Raw genomic sequence first — 18,583 nt, forward strand, 5'->3', positions numbered from 1 at the left:
CCTCAAGAAATGGGTTCCTTTAATAACGGAGCTATGACAAAACTTTATCAAAGGTGTGCAATATTAGCTAGGAAGAGTACCAGCCCTATGCTCTAGTTGGTAAGATTGCTGGTAAATTAGAGCGTGAACTTCTGTGAAGAAAATGTGCAGGAACCATAGATGATAACTGTCAATGTAAGCGAATAGCCTACAGGAATGAAACGGTGAACAAACAAAAGAACAAGCAAACGAAAGAACAAGGAAAAGGGAACAAATGTTTTCCTAGGAGAGCCCGACCACCAACCATTACAGACCTCCAACTAAGAACGAAAATGATCGAAAAAGTCAAAGAAATTCCCTTCAAAAGATTTCATCGCAGCCACACGTCCATGTCAGTATGAAATGCAGAGTACACCACACTGCTACACATAAAGCCCAGAGCAAGTGGCAAAGTTTCAATAATATACCACCATACAAACAATATAGAAACAGTTGCCGATCACAACTCAGACAAACACCGAGACATCTAAGTATACCTGCAGCCTTGCAGAGCTATTTCTGATGCTGACACAATTTAAGCGATTGTTTCGGCCGACTGGCATTTCCTATGTACGAGACCTAATATATAAACACTTCCACCACCATTCACTGACAGCTTGTGGCGCAGCAACTGCATTGTACAGATAGACACAGTCTTATGACAATGAGTCAGACATTGAGGATGCAACTGGCAAGTGATCGTGCGATTGACACAAAATATGCTGAAAAGCAACGGTATTCCCATAGGGAAATTACTCACAGCTGTGGATGTTCAGTCGCAGTTCGTAACATAATTATTTCTGTATGATTTATTGTCTCGGGACAGCTCTACACAAATTTTCTTGATTTTTCTACTGTTTCTTTTGTGATGACATCGGGCACCAAGGGCACTACAGTATTATAAGAGTTCTGGCCTAGACAATTTTATATTCGAATTTAATGCTTTGTGGGAACTTCCAACAGATAACTGGTCGGCCTTACTGGCCTAGATCTGAAGATGCCTTGCCACCTGTATAGCACAACGGTGAATGGGTGTCACACATCAGTCAAACGACACTTAATTCAATCTTCCTTTACTGGTGCAGCTCAAGTATTAGAAGCATCAGAATTCCTTGAGCAAATGGATATACATACCTGTTTCTGGACTGAGCCAACCAGCAGCAATCAGCACTTGCGGCTAATTGTTGTCAAAGGTGCAGAGATGGCCTATATCTTGACGGGCACAACTCAGATCAGCAGAAGCTGTAACGAGAGCAGTAGCACAGTAAAACAAATTAGACAAATGACGGTACAAACATCCAGGGATATGTGCCTTGAGCACTTCACCGCGTAACTGCCGCAAAGTGAAACATGTGCTCCTCGCGCAACCAGGAAAAATGTTTTTAGCTGTAGGCATCACGAGTCTGTAGCGTTCGTCTGGGTGGGTCGTAACAGATATCCTAAAATCAGCATACAAAATTAAGGCAGACAGACAACCTGTGTAATATGCCGCATTAGTGTTATTACACTGTCGACCACGGATGCAAAGCTACGCGCATGACATATTGTTACAAGGCGGGAGACGTCTATTTAGAAGGATCGGCACTAAAGCAATGGATGGAGTGATGCCGCCAGAGCAAAAACAAGATCCTCCTCTTCCCGCGCTCTTTTTCTTCTTCGTGTGTACAAGCGTTCCGCTACAACATGAACAAAGAAAGCAACGGACGTGGGTATAATGAGCCGATTCGTGCGCTCATCCATGTTTACCTTTGAAGGTGCTCGTAAGCGACAGCGGCAGGGAAGTGAATTTGTATACCTGCTCGCTCACCACGTGCCGTAAACACAGCCACCACAACTCCACCACAGAACCACGTGAAGTCGTGCACAGAACACTCACTCATCTAGAGTAAACAAAGTATGGTGTACTAGAGTACGGGTAGTGGGTCGAGGGAGCGCGCGGGCATGCGCGAGCGTGAAGCGGAAAATCCGGAAAATCTTTGCGGCCGCGAGGCGGCGCTATGGAGCCTTTCACTGTAGAGTCACTCGAAAAAATTTCAGAGTACCGCATTCGTTTTCCCTGCGCCGCCGGCGCGTTCATTGGCCCAACCGTGCCACGTGACCTCTGGGGCGCCATACACCTTCCAAGCGCCGGGCGGGCCGGCTGAGTTAGAGCGCAGGCAGCGCAGGTTTCCTACGTTTTTTTGTGTTCCGATTGTCGCGCTCGCATTTGGTTGCAAGGAAATCGTGCCTGGCTGCTGCGCCTTCGGATGCAGCAACCGAACTGAGTCTGGAAAGACTTTTTTTTCTAGATTCCGGCCGGGAAAAATGACCGAGAGCGTCGTTCTGCGTGGTGACACAGAACCGGCCGGGAGAATTTCAAGCCTACAACAAACACCCGCGTGTGCGAGGTATAAGTATACCTTGCTTGTGCTTTTCGGCACTGTTTTAGAAGATACTTAAGCGAAGTGCACGCGGTGTTAGCGATGCTACGAAAATAGGAGTTCATTGTAGGGATCGTTCGCGTATTGCACGCTTGACGCGGGTACACGTGTACGCGTTTGTTGCTCAACACACGCGGTTATTCCGTGCTCGTGGCACGCGAAGGCACACTTGTCGCGCGAGAATTCCACGTCCTCACGTGCACCAGGTACTCGCATGATTTCTCCGCGCGCTCTCGCCTCGAGTCACTCGACCCATATCGCACTTCTTTTTCGCAGATCGTGACGATCGCAGTCAATAAAAACCTGGTCAATACGAGGCCCATGATACTTCCTTTTTTCCACTTATCCTTTGCTCATTTATTCATACGCATTTCGAGCTTGAGACCAATGGCCAGGTGGTATTCACAACACATGCTTCAAATTTTGAGTTTGTAAGCCGAGCACATGCAATAACTCAAGTCAGCATACATATTATGTTTTATGTTGAAATGCTACAGTACATGCCCAAATACTGTTGTGCTTGATGCATAACAAGAAATACAAAACAACAGAACACCTAGTAGCTTTAGTTTCACTCTGTCACTATGCATGTTACATAAACCGCTCTGAAAGCACAAGAATTTTATACATCGCCTATGTAATTTAGAAAAAAAAAGTGCTGCGTCACCAGCCGGCGTTCCTGCTTTTTTTTTTACACAGGCAGCATATCTTGGCAGTCTAATAAAACAGTCATAAATAAGTTAAGAGTAGCCGCTCATGGACGCACTAGACAGCCGCGTTCATAAATTGCAATGTAGCAAACTCGCGCATTATCAGTGTACAGAAGTACATATACGTTGCTGTAATAACGCAAATGGCTCATATTGGCCTTCCACAAGATTTAGTGCGCAAAATGGTAATCGAAGTTGGTTTTTACGCCTGCTGCGCACAGATCGTCTTATGATAACGGCCAAACACCGGTGCGCACACGGCAGTCGCAGTGTGTCGTGCGTATACGGCGGACGAAGTCGCCGGGCAGAGTCGAGAACGCGCGGTATCCGATTACAAACTAAATAAATGTATCCGATTTAGCTTGTGAAATTATACAATGAACGTACGTGCCGATGACACTGTCAGGTGTTAGTTTCGTCCTGCTTGGAAACATTCAATGGAAGCCGACGGCGGTCCACGATGCTCATGCCCAAAAGCACAAGCTTGCCTCATTCCGGCTCGAAGTGACGAAATCTTTCCTACGTAGCTCGCTCCGCGGAAGGGAAAAAAAACGCGTGCATAAGCTCCCGATAGCAGCGCTAAGCTGCTGCCCACAATCATAGCACAGTTCCAGCAGTAAACACGATCGGAGTGCAAAACAACCGCCGGCTGCATTACTTCGCACAAAATAACGTTTTCTTTTCGTTCTTAGCAACCATTATCTCCGGGCACAAAGTATTTGTACTTCATTAAACACTCAACCCGATGTGTCACTGAATATCAAGCTCCTCCAACACGGCGGCCTCCACGCGACGCAGTCGGCTTGGAAGGTATATGGCGGTGGCCGCTCAGTGTTGCCAGTCAAATCCGGACCTTTGCGGTACTCTGAAATTTTTTCCAGTGACTCTATTTCACTGTAAACCCCTCAATCTCCCAAAGTAGCGCCATTCGCTTCCCTCTTCCTCCGCTCGGCGCGGCCTCGACGGTGGCGCCGCCGATGGTGGGCCTGCCGTAGCAGACGACGGCTAACACGCTACGGGAGGAAATCCGCAGAAAAGTTCGTTCGAGCCCTGCGGAGCAGTTTTTTCAATCGAGATCTTTCTTCGTCAGTCGGTAACTGGCCTTTAGAATTTCGTGTTGGAATAGCGGAAGAAATAGAGAAAATGACCACTATGCAATGCGTATTTAAGGCGTAAAGCGCGCGACGTTGAGAGTTCGTGTTGCTGAAACACGACGCAAGCACGCGGTGTACTCAAACACGCGCGTAATTACCAAAGTTTCAGGTGTTGATAGCTTGAAAGTATGTGTACGTGGTTTCGTAGGTTCATTCACGAACCTGCAGGACACTATTGTTCGGTCGGCGCGTGAGAGATTCCGGCCGTGTGCGGTCAGCAATGCCTGGCAACAGGGCCGTTTTTTTCATTGCGGGGTGCTTTGGTAATCGCGACGATACATATATATATATATATATATATATATATATATATATATATATATATATATATATATATATATATATATTTACAAGTACTGCTCCAGGAGGGCACATGTAATGGCTAACGGAGGCCTCTGAAGAGCACGTAACATTACCCTAATGCAGGCGTCGCAGGGAGTGTTCGCATACAAAATTGGCTGTCCGCGATCTTATACCCCCTTGGCATGCACAGGCTTCGGCGAGCCCCATCCAGCCTTGGTTCTAGCTTTGGTGTTCCCGTTGCCGCTTTGGTGCCCTGTAGGAGCCGTCAATAATACGAAATAATGACAAGTTGTTACAACTAGTAAATCAAATTTATTGAAGAAATACAATCGCGCCGAGGCGCCAACTTCTAAAGCAGCGCTAGCGCGCGAGTATTGTTAAACGCCAACGAGGAATTTACCGGCCCACGTACGACTCTACGATCAAAGTGCACGTTAAACATCCCTAGGCAAGCTAGATAATGTTATCCGAAGCCATCCACTACGACCTCCATCCTAGCTTTAGTCGCTTCGGAACGTTAAAAACATTAATCACCACAAACCAAATCAATACATGCGGGCGTACATTCGAAGCTAAAAGACTGCATCGTAAGTCATAGTGAGCCTTGCAAAAGCGTCGAGAATGTGCTAACGTCTGGTGGAGCTCAAAACACACCCTGAATAAAGTCGCTTTTATGTCACAGGCCAGCTGCAGATGCGTGCATTTCACCGCAAGACGAAACTACATGAAACAAAGAGCACATTCGAAAAACAAAAGTCAAACAACGCGCTAAAAACCACGCAGAGCATGAACACACACTTCTTCGAAGCGGAAGGCGTGAACTAGGCTCAAAATAAGAGGTTGTGAGTAGCCGTGGCCCTTACTTCATTAAGCCGTACGTCTTGGCTACTTCCTCGAAGCCAGCCCGCCGATCCTGCGAATCCACACTTCTTTTTGCGTTGCGCCCGCCGGAAGGCAAAGCAAAAATCTTTATGCCCTCGCTGTGTCTGTTGCGGCAACCGAAGGCGCAGCAGCATGGCATCGCATGTAAGTTCTCGGCGCTGCACATTCCGCTAACGCGCTCCGTCAGTCCGCCTGCCGTACTTTCATCGCGCAGGCCCAACAATGGAGGTCGGCGCGCGCTGAAAAGAAAACATATACAAAAGCGCGGCGCCTACTCCGCGCTGGAAAGAAAAAAATATAGAAAAGCGCGGCGCCTGCTTTCACGTGACACAGATTGGCCAATGGGGGAGCGGAGGAGGCTGGGGCGACAGGAGGCGTGGAGGAGGCCGCGCCAGGACGTGAGCGGGGTGGTGGAAAGATTTAAGAATGGCGCTACTTTTGAAAAATTAAGGGGCTTTATTTCACCGCATTTTTTTTTTCGTGGAGTTGTCTACGTGGTTGGTCGTGGTTCACGGACGCTCCTGTGCACGAGAGAGTAAAACTTTATTCAGTGTAAATAAAATAAGGCACGATGGTTGGAGCCCCTATTCCAGGGCCCCAATGGCATGAGCGGCTCGCTGGGCTTGGTCCAGAAGAGCCAACTAGCGCTCCCGACCCTCGTCCGCAAGCCATGCCTCCCACGGCCTATGCCTCATTAGTGGATGTTCGTGTAATATGGGACTGTCTTTGTGCGAAGGCCTCCTGGGGCACTCCCATGTGATGTGTTTTAGTATGGGTGTGTCTGTGCACCACGGGCACTCGTCAGTGAACCTCGTGGGGTGTATTCTGTGTAGGTGGTGCAGGTTGGGGTATGTATTCGTCTGAATACGACGCCAGTCCCTCTCCTGTTGGCTCTTTAAATCGGAGTGAGGATGTCCAAAACGTCTCCGCTCCTGCCTTTGCTGTAGGAGGATGTCACGAGAATTCGGTGGAAGGTCATCGCTAGGCCATGCCGTTGCTCGGACGTTCAAACCTCGAGCAATACGGTCTGCCCTAGCGTTTCCTGCCAGTCGCTCGTGTGCCGGATACCAGACGATAGTGTGGTGCCCCTCTAGTTGAGTGCCTAAAATTTTGATTATTGATTTGGGTGCCGTTCCTTGTAAAAACAGGCGGCAAGCCGCTTGTGAGTCGGATAATATGATAGCCGAATTGGTTTGGCGCTCGGCGTCCTGAATGGCCAAGGCGATGGCTGCAGCCTCTGCCACGCATGCCGAGGCGGTTTTGAAGGATGCCGTTGTTATGTTGTTGTTGCATGTAGAGACTATGGTGAAAGTGTCTGAGCTGGCTCGACTGGCATCCGTATAATACACCCCCGGTACCATGCCGAAACGTTTGTGAAGGGTCTTTGCCCTTGCTCTGCGTCGTCCGGGATGGTACTTGGGGTGCATGTTTTTGGGAATTGGGGCCACCGCGATGTGCGATCGAACATTGCGGTCTATCTGTGCCGTTTCCTCTCCGCAATACTGGGGTCTCAGGGGAAAGCCTAACCTCGCCAATACTTCCCTGCCCTCAGTTGAAGAACAAAGTCGTTCTTTCTGGGCATATAATGTCGCGACTGCGTACTCGTCAAAAGTATTGTTCAGGCCCAGTCCCTCGAATCTGTCTGTGCTAGCGCATTCAGGAAGACCAAGGGCGGCTTTGAAGGCTTTTCCTATTATTGCGTTTGCCTGTTTAATCTCTTCGTTTGTCAAGGCCTGATACGGAAGGGCGTATGTGAGTCGGCTAATTACGAATGCGTGAACCAGGCTGATGGTCTCTCCCTCAGTTAGGCCGTCTCTGCTTCTTGCCACTCTCCTTATCATTCTGGCCACGTTTCCTGTGACCGCCTTTAGTTTTTGTAGGGTGTGAGATGTTCCAGCATTCTGCTGTATCCACATCCCCAATATCCCCCATATTCTGACTGTCTCCACTTCACGAATTGGCGCCCCGTCGAGAGTCAGAGTGAGCGGCGCCCAGTCCTTCTTTCTTGCGTATTTCGCACGCGCCCGAATGAATTCCGATTTTTCGGGTGCGCATGCCATGTCCGCCGCCCTCGCGTATTCCACGACTGCGTCTATGGCCTTTTGAAGGGTCTCTTGCTTGTCCCCGTAGGACCCCTGGTGAGCCCAGAACGTGATATCATCGGCATATATCGCACCACCGAGATTCGGGTGTTTATCTAGCTCCAGGGCTAGCTTTCTCATCCCTACATTGAATAGCAGTGGAGAGAGTATAACTCCCTGAGGGGTACCTCTGTCGGGACAGTTGAAGGTGTCGGACCTCGTGGAGCCTAATCCGATTGTGGCCGTGCGGTGGCTGAGGAACGAGCGCACGTAGTTATAAATTCGCGTTCCGCAGTTCACCGCTTCCAGTCCCCCCAGAATAGCGTGGTGGGAGATGCTGTCGAAGGCCTTTTTGATGTCCAATGCGAGTACAAATTTATCTTCCGACCCTCTGTTGGGGTGCAGGACCTCGTGCTTTAGTAGTAGAAAAACGTCCTGCGCTGACACGTGGGGTCGGAAACCGAACATGTTGGAGGGGAACATGTTGTTTAGCTCTATGTGGTTCGAGAGCCGGACCTGCACAACCTTTTCAAAGAGTTTCCGCGCGCACGACGTTAGGAAGATGGGTCGAAGGTTGTTCGTGTTACGAGGCTTACCTGGTTATGGAATAAGAATAACTTTTTTTTGCTTCCTTCCATTCTTTTGGAAGGACGCCGTCCTCTGTCCAGACCGTGTCGTTAAAGAATTTGGTCAAGCTCTTTAGCGTGTCGTCACTTAGATTGCGAATCATTGCGTTCGTGACCTGATCTACCCCTGGGGTCGTGTTTTTCTTGAAGGAGTGTGCCGCTGCCTAAACCTCTTCAAAGGTTATGGGGGCGTCCAGTTCCGGTTGGTCCTGACCTTCGTAAACGGGTTTGGTGGATTGCCCCGTCGGTACAGTTCCTACGTATATCTCTTTGATTTTGTCTATCATGTCAGCTTCCCGACCTTCAAACTCGTTTTCAAGCAGCTTGAGTGGGCGATTCGCGACTGTTTTTGTTCCTCCCGGCTCAATCATACTTCGAAGAATGCGCCATGTTTTCTTTGTAGTCAACGTGCCCCGAAGCGAGTCGCTGAACTGACGCCAATTGCTGTCGCTTAACTTTTGTGCGTATTCGTTAGCTTCCTGCGCTAGCTGAGCTATCCGTATCCTGAGTTTGCGATTAAGCTTCTGCCTTTCCCACCTTTTTGTGAGGCCTCTCCGGGCTTCCCAGAGATGCAAGAGGTGACGATCCACGGCTGGAGCCTCCATTGTCGTTTCAATTGTTTTTGTGACCCTAGAGTGAATAACTCGGATCCGCTCGGCCCATTCTCCTACGTCTGTTATGCTGCCGATTGTTTTCTGTTTTTCACGAAATTTGGTCCAGTCGGATAGCCTTGCCTTGCCAATAGCACTTCAGCGATTTCGTTCGTCGCTAAATACACTTTTTATCTTTATTAGCTAACGTTTTGAAGTGTTTTCTTTTGCGTGGAGTAGGGGCGCAAATTTTAATTCTTGGTAGGAGGGGTAAACGTACCCACTTTGTCTAGGTCTGGCGGCTCCCCAGTTAGGCCTAGGTGGTAGGAGGGACCTATTTGATAGGCTTATTTAATTCTTTCAGCTCGCTCTTCGGATTCTTACATGGAGTAACAAGCGATAATTCTTTATTTTTGTTTGGGATAGCGGTAGAGGTCGGCTTTGCGTGAGTGATTTGGCGAACATGCTCGTTGGGCCTAGGGACGTAGGCTTAGCGATGAAATCGAAGAACGTGAAAGTCGCGGGGGACGGGGAGCAAGTGCAGTGCGACGAGTGCCTGCGATGGTGCTTCCTCGACGAGACTAAATTCCAGAATTTAGCAGACGCGGAGGGGTCTAGCTTCACGTGCAGATCGTGCGAGGGCGTCAGGGAAGCCGTCCAAAAACTGGAAGGGAATTGGGCGGCTAAGTTCGAAGAGCTTAAGGCAAACCTGAGGGAGGAGCAGGAGAAGCGGGTAGCACTGCTGGCGAAAGCTGAAAATTTAGTCAAAGTGGAGGCGGCCCAGGCCGCGCAGTTAGTAAGGACTGTGGCCGAGCTTGAGGAAGAGAAAGAAAGGAGCGCCGAACTGAAAAAGCGGCTCGACGCACGTGAGACGCGGGCAGCGGAGAGTGTCGGGTCAGGACACCAAAGCGGTGGCAAAGGATCAGAAAGTAGGGTAGACCCACGGAGGAAGGAAACTAAGCAGAGGCCCTACCCCCTCCGCGCGCTAGGAGAAAAGTGTGGCGGAAATGACGTAGTAGGTTCTCATTTTTTGCTGCTTTTTTATTTTTATTTTTTGTTGTATGGCCACGCCTTCTGGGCCACAATGGCGGCGTTGTTATGGTTTTGAGCGCTCACACGTGTTGCTCTGGTAGGTTTCGGGCCGTGGCAAAGGCGCTGAGTGGGCGGGTTTGCATTAGTCGCCGTGTCTTGTTGCACTGTGTTACCTGCACCGTGCTCTGCCAGATGTTGCGCGAGCGCGCGCGCTCCGCGCGCGACACCACGCGCAGCGCGGCGTGGTTTCGCGAAAGATGTAAACAAGAGAGGAGGGTGGCCCAAAAGGCGGAGCATCGCCATGAGCAACGCCAAATTCCGGCTTCACTTTTGCTTCACAAAGAGTGACGTCAGGGCCTCTCCTTAGTTTCCTTCCTCCGTGGGTAGACCCTACAGGCGAAGTGGGAGGCAGGGAGCCAAAGCAAGCGGTGGCCAGTTCGCCGCCGGTGTATCGGCGTAGCTATTGGCCTCGAGCTCCACTACTGGAAAAGCTGGCGCCACCGTCGGCGTGACGTGCTGGGAGGGATCACGTGGACATAGCGGCCGCGTCGGCTACTTCGGGAGCGCCGAAGCGAGCTGAAAACGAGTTTAAGTTCCCTCGTACGCTGCGGTCCTCATTTAGTGGCGAAATTTTCCCCCTTCGAGTGTCTCCTTTACAACGCTTGAAAGCACTAGAATAGGTGGCTGCCTTTGAAGGCGCGCAACATGGTAGGCTACTGCTCGGTGCCGCAGGGCCGGACGCACGTAACGGAGGCCGGTGTCAGCCTTATTCACACGTAGCCGCAGGACAAGAAGCTGCGTGAAGCTTGGCTCGAGAAACATAAAACCGGCAAACAGTGATCGGCTACAACTCGGGTATGCAGCAAGCACAGACGCGAGGAAGATTTCTGCTACGGCGCCCGGTCTGCGATGTTCTGAAAGCGCGCACTGAGACGCTCGCCCCAGTCCGCTGCCCGACTAATGCCGTGATGGTTTGGTCTATGAACTTGTCGATGCTATAGATACTGGCAAGTTCAGTGGAGTGGAAAGGCAGCGGTAAGAAGCACATTTAAAAAAAGCATGGCATATGGTCATGTTTATCTTATGAACTAATGCACTGGATTACAAAAAAGGAGCAGCGGGAAATTGCACGCTGAGAACACCGATAAACATACAGTGCGACGCAACTCGAGAAATAATATTGAAAGTTCAAAGAACTTAGAAGAAAAAAATATTTAATCGTCGCGATGGCACGTCACAGGCATCGAAGTCTCTACAATGAAATTATTTTTTAACAGCTCTGATAGCGCCCACGCAACAATGGTTGCTTGTATGCTGTCAAATTCTGCGGCCTAAAGCTCATGGCACGGTGCGAAAACGCGCGCGCGGAGAAAGCGAAACAGTGCGCGGACAAGCATGCAGACGCGCAGTCGGTCGCTGCGAATCTGCGCGATCGCTGCATTGAGGCTTCGTTCTATTACGCTCCATTTAGTTATACAAACACTATAAGAACATATTTGACATAGTTTGCTCTCAGCGTTTACCTACCTTTCACGCAAGAAGCCGGTTCGGGAGACTTCATCGCGGCGACCGCGCGCAGTGGCGTTCACTGTACGTATTCGGTAAAGAGATAGTGTCTGTAAACGATTGTGTGCTTTCAGTTTGACCAAGATTATTATTTAGACAGTAAAAAACTTCTCTCGTTTCTAAAGTACTTACAGAAATGTCCGGGAGAGCTCGCGCGTGGTGTTTTCAGTGAGCGCTGACAGCAAAACCTATGAGGAGCGCGCCACGTGATCCCTCATACTACGCCAGCGAGGCGCTTCCGATAGATGGCGACTCCGTAACTCCTCGCCGCCAATAGTGAAGCAGCGCAACACGCCCCGAGTGAGGCGACGCTGCAGCCACAGGAAGCTGGAAAGAGCGGCACCTACCTTGGGAGGCCGCCACGCGGAAAAAGCAGGAGCACAGGGGACAATGCCCTTTGTCGAGTCCGAATCACGCGGAAAAGGACACAGCGAAGCAGGGAGAGGTAGGAGAGAGTGAAAGGGTGATTATCGCTGGCGACTCAAACATGGCTGGGTGCTCAAAAGCAATTGTGGAGAGGGTGAAAGGCGACAAAAGAGTGGCGGTAGGGACATTTCCAGGGCGGACACTGAGTTCTGTCATGGAGCGAGCAAAAGAAAAGCTCACGGAAAATGCCCACGTGCGCAACCTTGTCGTATCAGCAGGTGGGCTAAATGACGTCTTAAACAGGAAAGGGCCAAGACTAGCCCAGCGCTTGGCGAAGGGGGTGGACGACTTGCGCGAGATATCCCCTCAGGTGCAGATCGTGGTGTGCAAGGTGCCGGAGGTGCCTGTGCGTGACAGTCACGTGCAAGGAGCCGTAATGGATGCCAATGAGGCAATATGGAAAATGAGCCGAGAGAAAGGCTTCGATGTTGTCGAAATAAAGAGAGAAGTGAGAAGTTGTGGTGGTTTTAAACGAGATGGGATCCACTTCAATTACAGGCTAGCACGAGAAGTGGGCTGGCGACATGGGGGTCGCGCTGTTGCTTCTTTAGGGGGCCCGCGGGCGCTCAGGAGCTCAGAGTAGGTAGTAATGAAGAAGGTCCCCTAGGGGAACATCAGAAAAGCATCGCCGTCGATAACAGAAAAAGGAGCAAAGCAAGAACAAGAGCTCGCCATGCAATAGGCTACATAAACATGCAGGGCGGCAGAAGAACGGAAAAGTGGGCAGAGATTGAGGAGCAGTTACATAGAGAACAAATAGGGGTGTATGCGGTTACAGAAACGCACCTTATAGACTCAGAAGAGCCGCCAGTTATTGAGAATTATGTATGGGAAGGGTGCAACAGAATTAAGTCGGAAAGAAAGGGAGGGGGAGTCGGAATGCTCATCCATGAGGGAGCCAAATGGAAAAGAGTAAATTCACAATGTTAAGAGCATCTTTGGTTATCAGGTGCAATGAGTGGGAAAGAAACCTGGCTGAGAGTTACGTATTTGTGGACCGGAAAAAATTGCACAGAGAAGAATAAAGAGTTAGTGGAATGCATAAGCGCTGATATTAAGGGTTTCGGGAATGGTGCTGAGACTGTCCTATTAGGTGACATGAATGCCCACATACAGGATTTAGATGGCTATACCGACAATAACGGGAAGTCAATGCTAGACCTTTGCGAGCAACATAACCTCGTGATCGTGAATACAGGGCCTAAGTGTGAAGGGCAGATCACGTGGGAAGTGGGAAACCGGCAATCGACCATTGATTACTGTCTGATGACAGAAGAGAGAGAGAGACAACTTCATGTAGTCGCCTGCAGAACGACACCATGAATAAATGGCGCCGTGACGCGGGCCCGGACGTCTTCTCAGCGGGTGGTCTCTACTCAACTCCAGCGCGTGTTACTCCCGCGGTCGCTCGCCCTGAGGGGCAACGTTCCGTCGGTTTCGCTCGGCCTTTGTCTTTCAAGAGCCGCCGAGACGTGCTGGACGACCCAGGTTTGGCTTTCGTGGTCGTAGCATTCCGCCGCAGCCGCGAGTCGAGGCGGAATCGTTGTACTTGTCGAAGCCTCACTGGGGAACTTGGTGCAATCCCATAGGATGTGCGTCAGGGTGGCCCTCTCCCGCTGGCACACGCGGCACACATCACTCACATATAATTTAGGGTATAGATGAGTCATTAACACTGGGGTGGGTAAGCAACCAGTTTGCAATTGTCTGAACAGCACCGCCTCCGCTCGGCTCAGCCCCGGGTGCGGGGGTGGGAAAGGCCTTCGAGCCAGGCCGTGGAACTGTGTAAGTTCGTTGAACGTCGTCATGCGGTCCTTGGCACTACACCACGTTGGACGGTCGGTTGCAGCGGCGCGGTTGGTTAGCACTCGCGCCACTGCGGTGCTTCTCGGACGCATCGTTGCTCGCGTGCGCCGGGAACCACTTGATTCTAACATACCGATTCTGTCGTTGCAGGTCAGCCGAGCACAGAAGGCGCACAGCCTCACCACACACTTTGCCCTTTGCATAATTCCGCACTGCACTTCGGGAATCGCACAACACCGTCTGGCACCCGGGGTCGGCAGTGGCCAGGGCAATGGCCACCTCCTCCGCCTGACACGCCTCGCGGACCCGTAAGCTCGCCGCTGCCCTCGTCGCGCCGGACGACGTCTCGATGACGGTAGCTACGAACGCCGCGCAGTCTCCCTGGTATTCTGCCGCATCCACGAACCTTGCGTGCTCGTCCTTGGCGTGAAAGTCGATGAGGGCCTTGGCCCTCGCCGCTCTTCTCTCCTTGTTATACTCCGGGTTCATGTTTCTCGGGATGAGGTCCACCCGAATCCGGCGCCGGGTTCCGTCCGGGACAGAAACGTCGCAACTCGCCGCTTTCGCTCCGGGCGTGAAGCCCAAGTATTGAAGTATGCACCTGCCGGCTTCAGTCATAGAGAGCCGCTCCAGTTGGGTGGTCCGTTGCGCTTCCGCAATTTCGTCGAGGGTATTGTGTACCCCCAGGCTCAGGAGCTTGTTGGTGTTCGTACACTCGAATAGTCCGAGCGCCGCCTTGTAAGCTCGGCGTATCAGGGCGTTGATTTTATTCCTTTCACATTGCATCCAGTTGTGGAAGGCTGCAACGTAGGTGACGTGGCTGATTACGAAGGAGTGCACAAGCCGAATCAAGCTTTCCTCCTTCATCCCGGCCTTGCGGTTGGCAACCCGTCTGATGAGACGTATTGCGTTGGTAATCTTGGCTGTAAGGCGGGAAATAGTCTCGCCGTTGCCCCGTCGCTTGTCTATAATCATGCCGAGCACCCGGATTTTGTCGACCTCCGGGATCACGTGGCCGTTCCTCGTCACGATCTTGATGGCCTCGTAATCCCTCGCTTCGCTATTCTTACGTCTGACGTATTTCGGTGGTAACACCAGCACTTCTGACTTGCTCGGTGAGCAGATCAAACCGGAACCGTTCAGCTTGTCTTCGATCGCGTCGACGGCTTCTTGCAGCGTGCTCTCAATGTGACCATCGCTGCCTCCCGGAACCCACAGCATGATGTCATCGGCGTAGATGGTGCGCCGGACGCCCTCGACGCGAGAGAGTCGCTTGGCCACCCCGATCATAACGAGGTTGAATAACAACGCCGAAATGACCGAGCCTTGGGGGGTCCCGACACTGCCGAGCCTCTTCTCTTGGAGCCGTAGATCGCCGGCGCAGAGCTCGGTAGTCCGCCCCGTCAGAAAGTCCTTGATATAATTGTACGTTCTTGCGCCCATGTTGAGTCTGGACACCTGGGCTAGGATTGCAGAGTGCTTCACCTTGTCGAAGGCGCTCTGCAGGTCCAGCCCCAGAATGGCCTTGTTGTCTTTCGTTAAAGTGTCATCGTCAATTATTTCTTTCTTCAACAGAATCATCGCGTCTTGGGTGCCGAGGGAACGCCGAAACCCGATGATCGTGGTGGGGTATAGTCCCGACTCCTCCAGGTAATCCTGCCACCTACACATGAGGACGTGCTCCAACACCTTGCCCACGCAGGACGTGAGCGAGATGGGCCGGAGGTTGTCCGTGTTCGGCGGCTTGCCTGGTTTGCGGATGAGTATGGTCTTGGCAGTCTTCCACTGCTGGGGCAGTGGTCCCGCACTCCAGCACTTTCTGTAGAAACCGGTGAGGTTTTCGATGGCCACATCGCTGAGGTTCTTGAGCGCTCTGTTCGAGATTTGATCCGGGCCGGCCGCCGACTTGCTGTTTAGTTCGTGCAGGGCCGCTCGCACCTCCTCGACGCTGATGTCGCGGTCAAGCTTCTCGTTGGCTTGACCGCCGTACTCAGGATGCCTTTCCGTGAGTGTAACCGGAAGTTACTTGCTGTTTATGCGTTTGATTACTTCAGTTTCCCCGTTTTCCTTGACTGCTCTGTGAATGATCTTTGCGAGGCGGTCGCGTTGGTGGGATTTTGTTTTAGTCTCGTCGAGCAGACGCCGCATCAAGTTCCAGGTTTTGCCGCAATGCATCTGTCCGTCCGCAGCATTACAGATTTCGTTCATGATAAGTTGACAGAAATGGTCATCGATGAGGAATGGTTTAGAAGCATAGGGGGTGACCATAAACGCAGCGTTTTGAAAAGGGGATATGTAGTTGGGAAAGAGAGCAAGGAAAGCACAATGGCCAGTCCAAATTGGAACGCTGAACAAATAGCAAATATAGTCACTAGAATTTAGGAAGAACTTGGCAAGTGGCTAAGTAAGGAGTGGAAATATGGTGAGCTTCTAAGTGTAATAACGACAGAAATACGGAAAGAGGAACAACATGTTCGTTGGAAAGGAAAAAAAGAAACCGAAAAGCTGATGGAACAAGGAGATACGAGAAGCGATCGCCGAACGACAGAAACCATACCGAGAGCACAGGCAGGCAAAGAAGGCGCAGTTGCCGCAGGATGAAGTAACCAGTAAATGGGAAATATACCGACAGAAAAAGTCTATGGTTCAAATACTGGTGCAAGCAAAATTAAAAGGTGAAAGTAAAGGTTGGTTGTCAGAAATACGTGAGAAAAATAAGGACGCACCTAGAATATTTTGGAATCACATAAAATTATTAGGCAGGAAGTCAACAACAACACAACATATCCTAGACGAAGATGAAAACAGACTGGGAGGAGAAGCGGCAATAAATTACATCCAAAATGTAACAGCCGAATCTTTCCAAGGCAAGGACGAGGTTGTATTTGAAGAAAAAAAGTGCATGAAAGAGACCCAAGTGGAAAAGGAGCTGGCGCTGACAAATTTAGACTGGAAGAAAGCGGAAGGGAAAATTTCTAAGCGCACAGCCACAGGGGTAGACGAGGTTCCCGTTAGGCTGATTAACGAACTAGGACCAAAAAGTAAGGAAGCTCTGTTGAAAGCAGTAAAAAAATATATTAAAGACAGGCGAATATCAGACAGCTGGCGACAAAGTAGAATGAATCGAATTTATGAAGGTAAGGGGGCGAAAGATCGAATTCACTCTTATAGACCGTTGACCATTACATCGGTAATATACAGGCTAGCAATGCAGGCAATCAAATTAAAGCTTCAAGCATGGACAGAGAATAATGGCATTTTGGGAGAGCTTCAGAGTGGCTTTAGAATAGGTAGGCGTTTGGATGATAACTCGTTTGTTCTTACTCAGTGTATTGAAATATCAAAAGCAGAAAGCAGACCGTTGTATGTGGCCTTTTTGGAGATTACAGGAGCCTACGACAACGCAGACCGCAACATCTTGTGGGATATTCTAAAAGCGGAAGGCTTAGGTAACGATTGCCTACAGCTTTTGAGAGAGATTTACCTAGAAAATACTGTTTGCGTTGAATGGGAAGGGATCAGGAGCGCGGAGGAAGTTCATATCAACAAGGGACTGAGGCAGGGGTGCCCTTTATCCCCGCTGCAATTTATGATGTACAAGGTGAGGATGGAGAGGGCGCTAGAAGGAAGTAATATCGGGTTTAATCTCTCATACAAACAGGCAGGTACAGTAATAGAGGAGCAACACACAGGTTTATTTTATGCGGACGACATTGTGTTGCTCGCTAACAAGCAAAGTGATTTGCAGCTTCTGGCTAATATCTGTGGGCAGGAAGGCAACAATTTAGGTTTGAAATTTAGCGTTAGAAAATCAGGTGTTATGGTATAGTCAATGAAAACAGTGAACAGACAGTGGAGATGCAGGGCCAAGAAATACCTCGGGTAACAGAATATAAATACATTGGTATATGGATAAACGAAGGCAATGGATAAATGGAAACACAGGAAAAAACCATAACAGTCAAGGGGAAGAGAAATGCAGCCACATTGAAGCACAGAGTGCCATGGGGATACAATAGGTACGAGGTCTTCCGAGGCATGTGGAACGGGGTAATGGTTCCAGGACTTACTTTTGGAAATGCGGTTGTTTGCTTTGAATCAGGGGTACAATCAGGACTCGACGGGAACCAAAGGTCAGTGGGTCGCCTCGCATTGGGCGCTCACGAGAAGACTACAAATGAATCTGTGCAGGGGGATATGGGCTGGACTTGTTTTGAAGTGAGGGAAGCTCGCAGTAAAATTGAGTATGAAGAACGGCTGAGGAATATGGAAGAAAGTGAATGGGCTGGGAGAGTGTTCAGGTATCTGTACAGGCAAAACATTGATTCACAGTGGAGGAAAAGAACTAGGAAGCTTACCAGCAAGTATGCGGCCTGTGGAGTGGGCAACACAGCAACAAAGAAGGTTAAGCGGAAAGTCAGAGAGGCTGAATTAATCTCATGGGTGGCGGCAATGGAAAAGAAACCTGCCATGAGTAACTACTTAAGAGGAAAAAACGAAATCAGGAAAGAAACCATTTATGATAACTCAAAGGGAAGCTCATTACTTTTCGAAGCGAGATCGGGATGCCTTAGAACACGCACCTATAAAGCAAGATATAAGAAGGAAGAAGAAGCATGTGCTTGCTGCGGTAAAGCTGGGGAAACGACGGAGCATATTTTATTAGAATGTGAAGACGTCTACCCAGCGGTCGATTTAGGCACCACTGGCCTCCTTGGAGCCCTTGCGTTCAGCGGGAGCAGTGGTTAAGCAAAGAGGTCCGCAATAGACATCAGTAAGAGGCGATTGGAGGATTGGTGGAAGAAAAGTAGGGAAACGACAAAAGACGGAGACGTACAAAAGCACAGTTCGCAATAGGGGATCAGAAAATTTGGACGTGGTAGTTCATAGTGTTTTTTTTTCTTTTTTCATTGGTTAACCTAGGTAGAATATTAGGCAGCATAGTAGCAAGAGCTTGGTGGCGCAACCC

The 18,583-nt window shown here is 50.1% G+C and overlaps 1 protein-coding gene across 2 annotated transcripts in view; it reads right to left on the minus strand.

The window, feature by feature from the left end:
- Positions 1–1,962, minus strand: part of LOC126527951 (uncharacterized) — a 34,618-nt gene extending 32,656 nt beyond the window's left edge. Inside the window, exons 1-2 of one of the 2 annotated variants that reach the window (XM_072285715.1) lie at positions 1,765–1,962; positions 1,153–1,260 (exon numbers count right to left, since the gene is read on the minus strand). The gene's annotated coding sequence lies outside the window, so the exon portion shown is untranslated. The remainder of the gene's footprint in view (positions 1–1,152; positions 1,261–1,764) is intronic. The other variant, XM_072285716.1, reaches the window with a different exon arrangement.
- Between the last annotated feature and the right edge of the window lie 16,621 nt (positions 1,963–18,583).

Source organism: Dermacentor andersoni, unplaced genomic scaffold, assembly GCF_023375885.2.
Source record: "Dermacentor andersoni unplaced genomic scaffold, qqDerAnde1_hic_scaffold ctg00000039.1, whole genome shotgun sequence".
NCBI classification, from domain to species: Eukaryota; Metazoa; Arthropoda; class Arachnida; order Ixodida; family Ixodidae; genus Dermacentor; species Dermacentor andersoni.